Consider the following 15,248-nt stretch of genomic DNA (forward strand, 5'->3'; position numbering starts at 1 on the left):
TCACATGGTTGGGAGTAAGAGGGGTGTCTGTATATCCTCCATCATGAATGAGTCATTAGCAAACACTGGGATGGATTCTCTAGTCAACACTGCTGGGTGTACTAGAGGTGGATCTAAAAAATATGTCCGGTAAGTATCTCCCTGATTCCCCTTTAACTGATGGCTCAATAGAGCTATTACTGCAGTGAGCATCATAGTTGGAGATTTACCTTTTCCTTGCTGTCTAATCATTTGTTTGCCTAAAGTGTCAAATTCTTCATGTCCTTCCATGAGGGTGGCCTCACCATTGGGTCACTCTGGGCCATCTTTCTTCCTCTCTTCTTTTGAGAGTTCCTCTTGTTGGAGAGGGTTAGGTCTGGCATCTCTGGGTCACTCTTCAGTTGTTTGAATCTTGATTCTAGGTCCTCCATGCCTGATGGCAGGTTCAGGAACCCAAATAGGATGAAAAGCACATTCTGGGAAAATAGAAGCCTGACCTCTGCCCCACATGATCACTGGATTTGTTCCTCTCCATTGGCCAGTGCAAGTCTTTCCACCAAACTCGGCTTAAGGGGCCTGTTGCTATGGAAGATGTGTCACTCAGCTGTAGTATGACCTTCTGAGTCACAACTTAGAAAATTTTAAAGAAACAGAGCATGATTGAGGTTATTTTGGAGAGTCCAAGTCCGATCTCCCCCTTTTAGCTTTTGTAATTGTAGCTTAATAGATAAATGAGCTTTTTCTACAATAGATCGACCTTTCTCATTTGTAAGTTTTGAGGACGGATTGTTTGTCCTTTAATCACATGACCTAGATATTAAAAAGGAGAGGTCTTTAGCAAATTTGAGGTGCAATGCACAAACCCATTACTGTGAGTGATGTCTCTAATTTGGCTAAAAGTTTTAAGAGTACATCTGGGTAACTATGAGCTAAAAGTATGTCTTTCATAAAATGAATAATATATACTTCAGGGAATTTATCCCTCACGGGTGTGATAGCCCATGTCACAAAACTTTGACATAGAGTAGGACTGCTACACATTCCCTGAGGCAACACTGTCTAGCAATACCTTTTAACTGGTTCTTTAAAATTAATTGCTGGGACACTGAAAGCAAATTCTTTACAGTTACCTGGGTGCAAAGGTATAGAGAAGAAGGAATCTTTCAGATCTATTATTATCAAATAACAATCTAAAAGAATAGCGGTAGGAAAAAGAAGCCGAGATTGTAATGCTCCCATAGGCTCTATAACACAATTAATAGATCTTAGGTGTTGTAATAATCTCCAGTCACCAGACATTTTCCTAAATACAAAGATGGGTGTGTTCCAAGGGCTAAGTGTAGGGGCTCTAAATGACCAGCCTGAAGTAGTTCCTCAACTAATATGTGGTCTATTTTAACTTTTCCCCTGTAAAGGGTCACTGAGAAACCCAGATTGGCTCTTCTCTGAGCCAATTAATTTTTTTTATGGTCAGGGCCTTTTCCAAAAATTTGGGCTGGATGCATTAGATAATCTCTGTTGGAGAGATTGGGTTACAGTTAGGTACTCTTCCTGTAAATCTCCCTCGATTTCCCTAGGAGTAAACCCTTGATTAAGTCACTCAAATGACATGATAGTCTCTTTTAGAGAGCCAGATGGCATGTTCTAATTGCACAGTGATTTTAGACTATCTCAAAAATTTGAATCAATCAATCACTCCTGGCAATACCTGAATTCTGTTATTTACATTGTTTCATTGCAAAATTAGGCCTATGGTATGGGGGTAATGGCCCACGAGTCACCACAAATGTAGTGACTGGTCAGAGACACCTGCTTCAGGACTGGAAGGTGTGGTCATTCAGTGTGGCTCCCCACAACATATCTTATTGTTAGGCTAAAAATTTTAAAATGCAGGAGCTCCCAATGACTCCCAAATTACAATGTACACTTTCTGTAGAAAAAATTAAAATTACTCCTCAGAACTAATTTATCATGAGTGAAATTACATGGAATGAATACAAGAGGAAAGGTAGAGGCATGACCCCTGGAAGAAAAGAGAATGACCATGATATGTCCATATCTGAAACCATAAATCAAGGATCACAGAAACATCATTACCATTAAATTGGTTTTCTTATACCTAAAACTGATCATTAGATTGTGACATGTACATATTCCAGTCAACTTAAATCAACATGTGTAGAATTTTTTTTTTTGAGCCAAAGCACTAACACATGAAACAATATAGGCTAATCATGAGCTTTAACTTTTGAACAGGTTTGTACATCGTTAGCGGCTTATCTGAATAAGAATTTTGTTTTTCTCAGTGTGAGGAGAAAGATGAAAAAAGGGACAGATTTAGTTTACATTGTCTTGTAAACAGTCTAGTATAGAGAAGTTTGGGAAGTCTATGCTATATACTGTCTACCCTGCCATCCCAAGTGTATAATTACCATTATATATTATAAAGTACAATAAAAGAGGTAGGAAAATACAAAGATATTTAATTAAGTAAATTATGAGGTGCCCAGCTAGCTCAGTTGGTACATCATGAGACTCTTATTAAATTATGTGGGAGGTTTAAGTGCTCCATGGGTATGTCTCTTTTATATCCATATTATTGTACCCATTCCTGGTTATATTTCCATGCTAGGGCTTCAAGAATAAATAGGAAGTCAATATTGGGGGAAAATATTTTCCTACATTCTTTGAAGTCAGTCAAGTATCCTCAGGGGTTACTTTTAGGGATTGCCTGACTTTTTCAGAATGTTTCTGCACATAAAGCGTCAAGAGCCAGGAAAGATCAACATGTAACCACATTTCTCTTGAAAATATTGGGAGTATTTCTCTCCAATGACCCTCCTTTTCCCCAAATATGTGCCAGCTGCTCTATGCCTTTGAGGTCTTTCTAATTACCCTGTTTAGGAGGTTGTGTGACTCTCCAGAATTGCATGATAAAAATTTAAAAATTTGTTACTCAAGATACATAAATCTGGGGCCTACTTTCATATCCCCATACCTTATCTACACCTGTCTTTATTTCTCTAATGATGACAAGGAAAAAAAATGAACAAAGATATGACTAATAGGAATACTATTCTCTGAGTAAATTGAATAATTAATAATTAATAGAGATTTTATGCCATTATTTACCCAATAGTGTGTTTTTACTACTTGTTACTAAGAACATTTAATAAAGTAGAATGGTTTGATATCTGTGACATGATGATTCCATACAGAACAGTGTTAGCACATTAATACTTACATTTATTTCCTAAAAATGCATATATAATGTGAAGAAAGTATTTAAAAGTCCATAGCATAGTCTCAACAACAACAGATTAAAATCTCTGGGGCTGTGGCTGTAGCTTAGCAGTAGAGCACTCAGAGCCAGCCTCAGTGAAAGATGTACTAGGCAGCTCAGTGTGGTCCTGTCTCTACATAAAATAGTGCTAAGGATGTGGCTCAGTGTCTGAGTGTCCCTGAGTTAAATCTTCATCATCCTCCCCCCCAAAAAAAGAATATCTGGGTCATTCTTTCAGGGAGGTTCTAAAATGTAGAATTAATGTAGAATAAGTGTTATGGGCCAATCTCTGGAATGAATGTGCATGCATTTCCATCCAGGCTTTTATATATATTATACATTTGATGTTGATATACTGATGGAATATTTCCTACACAACACATGTATGTGCTTTAATTCAAGTGTCTAAAATAGTAAAAATATATTTTGAATAATCTACAGCTACATATTGAAAAATAACAGTCATCAGAAAATCATGCATGTGAAGCTAGATCATTTCATGACTCTTTAGAACACGTAGATCGATAAGGGGAAATAGTAAGAGAAACAATAAAAGTGAAACATTCATGAATTTGGGATGCCATTTAAAAATCTGAGGTGAATGTGGGTCCAGAATCTGACTTCCATAACAAGATCCCTACAGCATAAGAATTAAAAATCAAGAATCAATAAACGGGATAGATTCAACCTAGAAGGCTATTTCTCAGCAAAAGAAACAATAATGTGAAGAGAGAACCTACAGATTTGTATAAAGTCTTTTCCACACGTACCTCAGATCAAGCACTAATCTCTAGGGTATACAAAGAATTCAAAAATTAACGAAAAACCCAATTAACAAATGGGCTGAGTAACTAAAAAGACACTTCACAGAAGAAATATAATCCATTACCAAAATTTATGTCAAAAAACGTTCAACCCATCTAGCAATTAGGAATACTTAGTCAAAATTACTTTAATTTTTTTTATCTCACTTCAGTCAGAATGGCAATGATTAATAATACAGGAAACAATAAATGTTGGTGAGGATGTGGGGAAAAGGAACATTCCCACATTGCTCATGGGACTGACTGAAAATTTGTTCAACCACCATGGAAAGCAGTATGGAGACTCCTTGGAAAACCAGAATGGAACCATCATTTGACCCAGTGATCCCTGTCCTCGAACTATACCCAAAGGACTTAAAAACAGCATAGTACAGGACACAGCCACATCAATGTTTACAGCACCACAATTCACAACAGCTAAACCATAAAACCAACTTAGGTGTCCTTCAACAGATGAACGAGTAAATAAAATGTGATTAAATATATCCCCCCCACCAATGAAATATTACTTACCTTTAAAGATGAATGAAACTATGGCATTTGGTGGTAAATGAAATTTAGTTGGAGAATATTATGCTAAGTGAAATAAGCCAACACACACACAGACACACACACACACACACACAGAGAGAGAGAGAGAGAGAGAGAGAGAGAGAGAGAGAGAGAAACACAAAGGCCAAATGTTCTCTCTGATAAGTGGATGCTAATTCACAATGAGGGGTGGGGAAGAATAGTTACTTTAGATTAAGTAGAGAGGAGTGCAGGGAGGGGAGGGGATATGTGGATAGGAATGATAGTAGAGTGAAACAGACATTTCATATAATATATAATATATATGGATGCTAAACCTCTCAACAAGGGAGGGGGAGAGAATAGAAATTCAGTGGATTAGACAAAGCTGGAATGCAGGAAAGAAAAGGAAAATAGGAATAGAGATGTCAGTAGAATGAATCAGACACAACATTTCAGTGTTCATATATAAATACACCACAAGTGAAGGTTCACATCATGTACACCGAAAGAATGGAATGCTAACTAAAATGAGTTTTACTCCATGTATAATATGTCAAAATTTGCTCTACTGTCATATATACTTAAAAAAAGTAGTCAGAACCGCCCTTCCAACAGAGGTTGAGGAGAATCACTAGAAAAGCTAGTGAGTGTCTCTGGGCTGAGTGAGAGGGTAAGTGTCGAGATCCAGCCCGCCACCAAGCCTGGCAAAAATCACACCGAGTCGGGAAATGATTCAGCCAAGATGGCGCAGCAACTCACTTTATTGTGGAGGGAGAGGACTAATATAGAGAGAGGAGAAGGGGGGCTAAAAAGGCAGGGGCCAATCAGAGATTGGAGAGTTCCCCAGGTTAGGGTAGCCTAGGCACCCCAGTTACAGAAACAGAGCCTCATTACCCTAGTTATTCTTTGTGTTTGCAGAAGCCATATCTTGGGGCCATTCAGGCAAGTATATGGAAGCCATTTCTCAAGGTCTAACTGTCATGTACATGTACATGGAGAATCACAAAACCAGAATCACAAGACTGAGGATTTCTTTTTTCCCAGCGATTGCACTTCCATGGTCAACAGAGTTCCCAACAAAAAGTAAGAAATTTTAAAAATGATAAGGGAAAATTTGTATATAGAGAAGGTTTGTGAGTGAAAAACTCTTCAATAAATTCTAATGTCATTAAGGTTAAATAAAATTATAAAAGACTACCTTGAGCCCATACAAAATAATAAACAATGGCAAATAGAGTTGCCCAAGGCACTCTGTGCAACTATCTATAATCCCAAAATTTTGGTTTGCAACTCTTTTCTATTTGTTTTACAAAGCAACACAAGAACAATACTTAGAAGTTGAGCAGAGAGGAAACATTACATAGCAGAGTTATGAATATTATTAATAGTGCTGTGTGCACTCAAATAAAGCGTTCTCAATTTCCTTCCCCATGCAATAAAAAATCACGCAGTTGAAAGATACGCTAGTTACTGATTAGATAACACATACATGTGTTTGTGACATTAAGCATGTGGGCAGCTGATCACCTTGGCAGGTCAGATCCAATAGATATGGAAGACACTCTCTTCACACAAGACAGTGTTTCTTTGAGTAATACTATGAAAGCAAGAGAGAAAGCAAAGTAACAGACACAGGCAACTGTATTGCCAGACTAGGAAAACCCACACACTGAACCTATGTACTAGGGAGTCCAAAACAGCTTTTCAGGGTCCTGACTGGGAAGTCCTGGGCAGAGCATCTTCTCCACAGGTGAGAGTCTGAAGTCTTGTTCTAACTTGTATTGAAAGTGAGGCTGAATAAATACATGTTAGAACAAAGAAAACTTCATTCTAACATCTTGGATGACCTAGTGATCCCGTGAAGAACACTACATCCTCCCAAGAACAGGTCAGATCCTAGAGGAGGGACTGATAGACTTGAGATGACTCAATAAATTGGGGTTCCAATGAATAAGCGACCAAGCCAGATGCATTGAGAAATTGGCAATCTTTAGGATATGCAGACATCATGCAGTCATATGAAAAGGGAAGATCTTTAGTATTTTCCTTAGACCTCTAGTACTGATTCTTTCTTCTGGGCCTTATAAATATTTAAAACACTCATATGTAAAATGAAGCCAGTTTTCTGCATAAAATAATGTGGACATCAACATGAAACCTAGAGATTTACACTTAGGAATAAAAAATGCTGTGAATATTATTCTCCTAGAACTTATTATATTTTAATATTTATTTTCCCAAATAAAGTTAAATGCAATGTTGGTAGGTGGTGTTTTGTTGACCCCCAAAGCTCAAATATAAAGAGAATATTGTGTTTTTACCTTTTGAACAGGACTTGTAGATGAGAGTCTACAGGTTTATTTCAATCAAAATTGTGTTTCTCTCTCTGTGATGTCATGGGCTCTTAGAGCTTTAAGATTTGAAGAGGGACAGGGTTAGTTTATAGTATCTTTGAATTACTGGTTGCAGAGGGGTCTAGGAGACCATGACACATGCTATCTAAAGTATAATCCAATAAGTATAACAAACATTGTGTTGTAAGTTATTAAGTAGAACTAAAAGTTCTACAAAATCAAAATATATAATGAAATAAAAAATGTGGGGGTATAGATGCTCATATACTAGGTCTTTTTCTTTTTACATTCATCATTTTACATGTTTCTGGTTATACTTTTCTTTTTTTTATCCTTTTTTTTATTGGTTGTTCACAACTTTACAAAGCTCTTGACATATCATATTTCATACATTAGATTGAAGTGGGTTATGAACCCCCAATTTTACCCCAAATGCAGATTGCAGAATCACGTCAGTTACACATCCACAATTTTACATAATGCCCTATTAGTAATTGTTGTATTCTGCTACCTTTCCTATCCCCTACTATCCCCCCTCCCCTCCCCTCCCATCTTCTCTCTCTACCCCGTCTACTGTAATTCATTTCTCTCCTTGTTTATTTTCCCATTCCCCTCACAACCTCTTATATGTAATTTTGTATAGCAATGAGGGTCTCCCTTCATTTCCATGGAATTTTCCTCATCTCTCCCTTTCCCTCCCATCTCATGTCACTGATTAATGTTACTCTTTTCTTCCTACTCTTCCTCCCTGCTCTGTTCATATTTGCTCTCATTATATCAAAGAAGACATTTGGCATTTGTTTTTTAGGGATTGGCTAGCCTCACTAAGCATAATCTGCTCTAGTGCCGTCCATTTCCCTGCAAATTCTATGATTTTGTCATTTTTTATTGCTGCATAGTACTCTATTGTGTATAGATGCCACATTTTTTTTTATCCATTCATCTACTGAGGGGCATCTGGGTTGGTTCCACAGTCTAACAATTGTGAATTGTGCTGCTATGAACATCGATGTGGCAGTATCCCTGTAGCATGCTCTTTTAAGGTCTTCAGGAAATAGTCCAAGGGCAATAGCAGGGTCAAATGGTGGTTCCATTCCCATCTTTCCCAGGAATCTCCAAACTGCTTTCCAAATTGGCTGCACCAATTTGCAGTCCCACCAGCAATGTACAAGTGTACCCTTTTCTCCACAACCTCTCCAGCACTTGTTGTTGTTTGACTTCATAGTGGCTGACAATCTTACTGGAGTGAAATGGTATCTTAGGGTGGTTTTGATTTGCATTTCTCTGACTGCTAGAGATGGTGAGCATTTTTTCATGTACTTGTTGATTGATTGTATATCCTCCTCTGAGAAGTGTCTGTTCAGGTCCTTGGCCCATTTGTTGATTGGGTTATTTGTTATCTTATTGTCTAATTTTTTGAGTTCTTTGTATACTCTGGATATTAGGGCTCTATCTGAAGTGTGAGGAGTAAAGATTTGTTCCCAGGATGTAGGCTCCCTATTTACCTCTCTTATTGTTTCTCTTGCTGAGAAAAAACTTTTAAGTTTAATTAAGTCCCATTTGTTGATTCTTGTTGTTAACTCTTGTGCTATGGGTGTCCTATTAAGGAATTTGGAGCCCGACCCCACAATATGTAGATCGGAGCCAACTTTTTCTTCTATCAGATGCAGAGTCTCTGGTTTGATATCAAGTTCCTTAATCCATTTTGAGTTAACTTTTGTGCATGGCGAGAGAAAGGGATTCAGTTTCATTTTGTTGCATATGGATTTCCAGTTTTCCCAACACCATTTGTTGAAGATGCTATCCTTCCTCCATTGCATGCTTTTAGCCCCTTTATCAAATATAAGATAGTTGTAACTTTGTGGATTAGTCTCTATGTCCTCTATTCTAAACCATTGGTCCGCCCGCCTGTTTTGGTACCAGTACCATGCTGTTTTTGTCACTATTGCTTTGTAATATAGTTTGAAATCTGGTATCGCTATACCACCTGATTCACACTTCCTGTTTAGAATTGCTTTTGCTATTCTGGGTCTTTTATTTTTCCATATGAATTTCATGATTGCTTTGTCAATTTCTACAAGATATGCCGTTGGGATTTTGATTGGCATTGCATTAAACCTATAGAGAACTTTTGGTAATATCGCCATTTTGATGATGTTAATTCTGCCTATTCATGAACAGGGTATGTTTTTCCATCTTCTAAGATCGTCATCAACTTCTCTCTTTAGGGTTCTGTAGTTTTCATTATATAAATCTTTCACCTCTTTTGTTAGGTTAATTCCCAAGTATTTTATTTTTTTTGAGGATATCGTGAATGGAGTGTTTTTCCTCATTTCCATTTCAGAAGTTTTGTCGCTGATATACAGAAATGCCTTTGATTTATGCGTGTTGATTTTATATCCTGCCACTTTGCTGAATTCATTTATTAGTTCTAGTAGTTTCTTTGTAGACCCTTTTGGGTCTTCTAGGTATAGAATCATGTCATCTGCAAATAGTGATAGTTTAAGTTCTTCTTTTCCAATTTTTATGCCTTTAATTTCTTTCATCTCTCTAATTGCTCTGGCCAGTGTTTCGAGAACTATATTGAATAGAAGTGGAGATAGAGGGCATCCCTGTCTTGTTCCAGATTTTAGAGGGAATGCCTTCAACTTTTGACCATTCAGAATGATGCTAGCCTGATGCTTAGCATAGATAGCTTTTACAATGTCAAGGTAAGTTCCTGTTATCCCTAATTTTTCTAATATTTTGAACATAAAGGGATGCTGTACTTTGTCGAATGCTTTCTCTGCATCTATCGAGATGATCATATGGTTCTTATCTTTAAGTCTATTGATGTGGTGAATAACATTTATTGATTTCCGTATATTGAACCATCCTTGCATCCCAGGGATGAATCCTACTTGATCATGGTGCACAATTTTTTTGATGTGTTTTTGTATTCGATTCACCAGAATTTTATTGAGGATTTTTGCATCTAGGTTCATTAGAGATATTGGTCTGTAGTTTTCTTTCTTTGATGTGTCTTTGTCTGGTTTTGGAATCAGGGTGATGTTGGCTTCGTAGAATGAATTTGGAAGAGCTCCCTCTTTTTCTATTTCCTGAAATAACTTGAAATGTATTGGTATTACTTCTTCTTTAATGGTTTTGTAAAACTCCGCTGTATACCCATCCGGTCCTGGGCTTTTCTTAGTTGGTAGTCTTTTGATGGCTTCTTCAATTTCATCCATTGATATTGGTCTGTTCAAATTGTGTGTATCCTCCTGACTCAGTCTGGGTAAATCATATGACTTAAGAAATTTATCGATGTCTTCACTATCTTCTATTTCGTTGGAATATAGGTTTTCAAAATAATTTCTAATTGTCTTCTGTATTTCTGTAGCATCTGTTGTGATATTGCCTTTTTCATCCCGTATGTTAGTAATTTGAGTTCTCTCTCTTCTTCTCTTCGTTAGCATGGCTAAAGGTCTGTCGATCTTATTTATTTTTTCGAAGAACCAACTTTTAGTTTTGTTAATTTTTTCAATAGTTTCTTTTGTTTCAATTTCATTGATTTCCGCTCTAATTTTAATTATTTCTAGCCTTCTGCTACATTTGCTGTTGTTTTGCTCTTTCTTTTCTAGGGCTTTGAGATGAAGTGTGAGCTCATTTATTTGTTGGTTTTTCCTTTTTTTGAGGAATGACCACCAGTCGATGAATTTTCCTCTTAAAACTGCTTTCATTGTGTCCCATAGATTCTGATATGTTGTGTCTGTATTTTCATTTATCTCTAAGAATTTTTTGATTTCTTCCTTTATGTCTTCTGTAACCCATTGATCATTCAGTAACATATTGTTCATTTTCCATGTGATGTAGGATTTTTCCTTCCTTCTTTTATCATTGATTTCCAGTTTCATTCCATTATGATCAGATAAAATGCATGGTATTATCTCCACCCCTTTATATTTACTGAGGGTTGCCCTATGGCATAATATATGGTCTATTTTTGAGAAGGATCCATGTGCTGCTGAGAAAAAAGTATATCCATTTGATGATGGTTGATATATTCTATATATGTCAGTTAAGTCTATGTTATTGATTGTGATATTGAGTTCTATATTTTCTTTATTCAATTTTTGTTTGGAGGATCTGTCCAATGGTGAAAGAGGTGTGTTGAAGTCACCCATAATTTTTGTGTTGTGGTCTATTTGATTCTTGAAGTTTAGGAGAATTTGTTTTATGAATGTCGCAGCACCATTGTTTGGTGCATAAATATTGATAATTGTTATGTCTTGTTGGTGAATGGTTCCTTTTAAGAGTATATAATGACCTTCTTTATCCCTTTTGATTAACTTAGTCTTGAAATCGATTTTATTCGATATGAGGATGGCCACCCCTGCTTGCTTACGAGAACTGTGTGCGTGATATATTTTTCCCATCCTTTCACCTTCAGCCTGTGTATGTCTTTTCCAATCAGATGTGTCTCCTGGAGGCAGCATATTGTTGAATTTGTTTTTTTTTTAATCCATGATACCAGCCTATGTCGCTTTATTGGAGAGTTTAGGCCATTAACATTCAGAGTTACTATTGATATATGGTTTGAACTTCCATCCATGTTTGATTGTTTATCCTTTTTTTTAAAATTTAGTTCGTTTCTCCATGATTATCTTTCCCCTCGCCCTCTGTCTTTACTGAGGCACTTCCCACTGATGGTTTTGGTTATTGTTTTTCATTTCTTCCTTGTGTAGTGTTTTGCTCAAAATGCTTTGCAGTGCAGGTTTTCTGGCTGCAAATTCTTTTAACTTTTGTTTATCATGAAAGATCTGTATTTCGTTGTCATACCTGAAGCTTAATTTTGCTGGATACAGAATTCTTGGTTGGCATCCATTGTCTTTCAGTGTTTGAAATACATTGTTCCATGACCTTCTTGCTTTCAGTGTCTGTGATGAAAAGTCCGTTGTTAACCGTATTGGTTTACCCCTAAATGTAATCTGTCTCCTTTCTCTTGTAGCTTTTAATATTTTCTCTTTGTTCTGTATATTGGACATCTTCATAACAATGTGTCTTGGCATTGGTCTACTGTGATTTTGTGTGCTCGGTGTCCTGTATGCATCTTCAATTTGTATATCTGTTTCCTTTTTTATTTCTGGAAAGTTTTCTGTAATTATTTCATTCAGCAGATTTCTCATTCCCTTGGTTTGAATCTCTGTACCTTCTTCTATCCTGATGACTCGTAAGTTTGGTTTCTTCATGTTATCCCATAGCTCTTGGATGTTTTTCTTGTGATTTTTTACCAGCCTTTCTGAGTTGGCTAGACTCTTTTCAAGATGGTATATTTTGTCTTTATTATCTGACGTTCTAGTTTCTACTTGCTCCACTCTGTTAGTGATACTCTCAATTGAGTTTTTAATTTGGTTTATCGTTTCCTTCATTTCTAGAATTATTGTTTGATTATTTTTTATAATTTCTATCTCCTGATAAAGATGCTTGACTTCTTCTTTTAGCTGTTTATGTAATTCCTTCTCAATGTGTTCTTTCGCTGCTTGAATTTGCTGTCTTGTATCCTCTTTAAGGTTCCATTCCATCTGTCTAAGGTGTTCCTTGAGGTCTTTATATGACCATTTTTCTGATGACTCTAGGTCCTCCTGAATATTTAGGCTGTCCTGCATTGTTTGTACCCCTTTTCTTCCTTGTTTCTTGAAGCTGCTCATGTTGCTTCTTGTTCTGTTTGACTGCTGAGTTACTGGTTATTCCTATAAATTTATTTGATGCTTGGGAGGAAAGGTATTAGAAGGGAAGGGAAGAAGTCACTAAGGAGAATGAGAGTAGGCAGGTAGAATTCAAGGAAGGGGGGATAAGAAAAATGAAAAGACAAAAGAAGAAAGAAATAGGAACTAAAAATAATAATAATAATTAAAAAAATTAAAATTGAAGTTAGAAGAGAAAGAAGAAGAAAAGAAAAAAAAAGATAGAAAAATGAAGATGAAAGAAAAACCCCAATTAAAAACATAAACAAAAACAAAGACAAAAACAAAAACAAAACAAAACAAAACAAAAACCTAATAAATGCCGTCTTAGAGTTTGATTAACGTCTCTTCCACTAGGTGGCGCTGTGCCCACCAGGTCAAGTCTTTCCCGTCAGTACGTGGGAACCAATCAGTGTGCAGCAGCTCCTCCCAGACTGGGCGAGTCTCCAAACCTGAGTGCCTAGGGCCTCCTCTTGTGTCCAATCACTTCTACTTTTCCTCTAGCCAGGCCCCTCTCACCACAATACTGGCTACAGGCCAGGTCTGCTGCTCCCAGGAGCCCTGTTTTCATGAATGACTGGGCACACTCTCCCAGTTTGCCATTCCCTCAGACCCTAAGTTTGTAGAGCTTGGGGCTGAGAATCCTCAGCGAATTTTACTTGCCCTCCGGTAGCCACACCCCCGTAGCTGGTGCAAGAGACCTCAGCAGTCAGCCCTGGCGGGAGCGGCAGTCCCACACCACCTCTGACTCCCTCGGGCTAGCTGTAGCACTCACAGGAGAGCTGGGTGGGGCCCTTAAGGTTTCCCTGATGCGTGGAGAGGGAAAGCCAGGGGTCCACACACCTGTAGCAGCAGGCTTCAATGAAGTTATCTCCTCCGCCACAGCCCTACGACACCAGCCCTCCACCACAGTGGTGTCCCCCGCAAACGGCGACCGTTCGCCTCCCCCTGCCGGGCGACCAACGCCACGGGGGTCCCCACTGTTTCTCCCAAGCCCCGCCTGGACCCTGCGGCCACTACCCACGAAGGCCCGGCAGGCATCCACCTCCGTAGGATGAGAAGGGCTGACCAGCCACCTCAGCCGGATGGCTGAAAGCTGAGTCGCAGCTGTCCATCTCAGCTTTTCAGACACAGCGGTGCGGGGCACGTAGGGACTTACTCACTTCCCGCCGCCATCTTCCTCTTCTCGCTATTTCGGGATGATGGCAGGGTGCTGGCTCGCTCTCTCCAGTGTGTCTTAGCCTCGGGCTCCCACGCCTCTCTCCGCCGCGGCCCCCACAGCCAGCGCTGCCCTGGTCGCTCTCTCTGCCCCCGGCGTTCCTGGCTTCTAGGCGCACCGCGGCCCAGTCCATGTCTTTCTGGCTCACGGCTCCAGTGGCGCCTGGGGCCGGGGAGGCGATGGCCCCTCTCTGGCAAGTACCGCAGTTCCCAGGCCCCGAGTCCCGGCGGCCACAAACTGACACTTCTAATAGACCTACCAGATCCCGGCAGGACCCCTCTTCATGGAATTTTGCTAGAAGTTCCTCAGTGTGTAGCCTGCCACTGTTCCAAAGGGTCTTTTTGATCCCATTAATGTGGAGATATTAGATTCGCTGCTTCCTTGTCGGCGGCCATGTTTCAATCTGGTTATACTTTTCTACTGGGTATCCAAGACTAAAGGGGTGGTCCCCAATTGGCATGTTTTTCCTACATTTAAGGTGAGTCTAGTCTCCTCAGTGATGAACGTCATGGAATTCATGAGGAACTGCATGATTTCTTCAGTACAAGAGTCAGGATGGGTATGTGGATAACGTGGGTTCACCAGGAAACATTGAGACTAATTCCCCCTTCAGCAACCCTCCTCATTTACCTGAATATGCACGTTGGTGCCTAGTCTCTTGGGTCTTTCTCCTCTCCCTGATTGGGAGCTTGAATAACTCTCCAGAGTTGTACATCCCTTAGGGAGTACTGCAACACTATAAAGTGATTTTTTTATTTATTTATTTTCTTGATCTTTTATAAAGTGAAATTTTAAAGTTGTAATTCAAACTAGGGATATCTGGGCATTACTTTAGTATTCCTAGGTCCTTCCTATAACTTAAGTTTTCTATAATTACAAACAGAAGAGTATATAATTTACATAAATAATATTCCCCAAATAAAACTTAATTAAACATATTAAATAATTAATGGAGACGATATAGCATAATTTACCCAATAGAATGTTTTACTATTGTATCGATCCATTAGCAATGTGAATAGTGGGAGATGTGTGACCTAATCTCATTAAATGCATGACAAGGTTAAAATTAAGAAATTCACAATTTATTTAAGAACAAATTGCATCTGTAATGAAATATAAGTAAAAATGCTCTGTAAAACGAGCATGGTGGTCCATGCCTGTGACCCTAGGCATGAGAGAAGCTTTGCAAGGTATAAGCCAGGCTTCACAAATTAGTGAGGCCCTATACAACTTAGCAAACCCTATCTCTAAATAAAAATGAAAAAAAAATCTGGGGATGCAGTTTACTTTTTAAGTGCCCCTAAGTTTAAGTAAAAGAATAAAAACTAAAAATTTAAAATTTCATATAAA

This window comes from Spermophilus citellus, assembly GCF_964194105.1.
Source record: "Spermophilus citellus genome assembly, contig: SCAFFOLD_262, whole genome shotgun sequence".
NCBI lineage: Eukaryota > Metazoa > Chordata > Mammalia > Rodentia > Sciuridae > Spermophilus > Spermophilus citellus.